Raw genomic sequence first — 1536 nt, 5'->3', positions numbered from 1 at the left:
TGGCCAGAGATATTCCATTCCATATATCTACGTAAGCTCAGAGGAAGGTCAGAGATCACAGAAGACAACTTCCTTCCTTCTTCTTCTCCCCTTCTCTTCTGTCCATGGCCGGCATCCAGGGAGGACTCTGTCCATCCATCACTGTCGATCCTCAGGCTTGATCTCTCCTGACCCCCATAACTCTCTGATCTTCTCCAGCAGCAGCTTCGGGATTCCTCGGGACTCTTCCCAGTTCAGGGAAGTGCTGTGGGAGTTGCTGGAGTGGGGGGAGGCGGGAGGCTTTTGCCCATTCCTGAATATATCTGTATATAATTGTATATATTTTCTTGTATCATTCATTAGTGTTTTAATTAAAGCTGTGTAGTTTAGTTTTCAATCCAGCCAAGTCTCTCTCTTTTTCTCTCTCTCCTTCCCTACCTGGGTTGGGGGGAGGGGATCGAGAGCATTGTTGGGGGATCGAGAGCCTTGTTGTCGGACCTGAGTCAAATGGTGACAATGTGAGTAGTGATTTTGCAGATACTTATGGTTGCTTTGTAGGAACTGGGTTAATCAAGTGAGGGAGTAAACTAGTTCCCTTGGTTCTGTTACTGGCAGCAAGAGGCAGATCCTCCAAAGTGAAACTACTGAGGGTTGTGCTTGTTACTGCACTGGCATGGGGTGCTGACCTTGCCCCAGAGAAAACTGTTACTGCAAATGTTGTAGCATGAAGTTTTGTTTTAATTCAGCCTGATCCACCTAAGAAACCACACTTAAATCATAAATCATGGAATACTAGGATGGTTTGGGTCAGAAGGGACCTAGAAGATCATTAGGTTCCAACCCCCTGCATGGGCAGGGACACCTCCCACCAGCCCAGGCTGCTCCAAGCCCCATCCAACCTGCCCTTCAACACTGCCAGGGATGGGGCAGCCACAGCTTCCCTGGGCAACCTGGGCAAGGCTCTCACCACCCTCACACTGAAGAAATGACCAATACATACATGAGAGTCACTACACTGATCCCAGAAACAAAAACCACAGAAATCCCCTGTTCTTTGTTTTGGAAAGGGGAACTCTGTAACAGTGAGAAAGCTGCTTGGGAGGGAAAAACTGAAAGGGACAGCTAAAAGAATGAGAAGATTTTACACAGCACCGAGGTTACTGAAAGACCACCTGGGAAGCACTGACCAAGTGCATGTCACCTGTCAGAGAAGCACGTAGGAGGATCAAGGATGGCTAAGACATCAAATGTGGCCAGAAGGTGGGACATGGGAGGCTCTCAGAGACACGAGGCATCCCTCAGGAGGTTGCATTTGTGTTTTAGGAAGGAAAACAGAAAAGACCGTTAAAAAGAGAGATGTAAAAATCATTGCTCAACAATCAGAGTTTGATCCACAACTAGCAAAAAGACTTAAAAAGCATAGTCAGGAATATTTCAGTCTTGTCAGAAGCAGGAGGCCTGAAACACATTTCCTAGAACGAATCGGCTCTTGAGATCTAAAAGGAGTGTGTAGAAAAGACAATATTGGAGCAGAAAACCCAAAAGAGGTTTTTTTCT

This window comes from Chaetura pelagica, unplaced genomic scaffold, assembly GCF_000747805.2.
Source record: "Chaetura pelagica isolate M959 unplaced genomic scaffold, ChaPel_1.0 scaffold103, whole genome shotgun sequence".
Lineage (NCBI taxonomy): Eukaryota > Metazoa > Chordata > Aves > Apodiformes > Apodidae > Chaetura > Chaetura pelagica.
The sequence above is the reverse complement of the archived record's forward strand: the minus strand, read 5'-3'. Positions refer to the sequence as shown.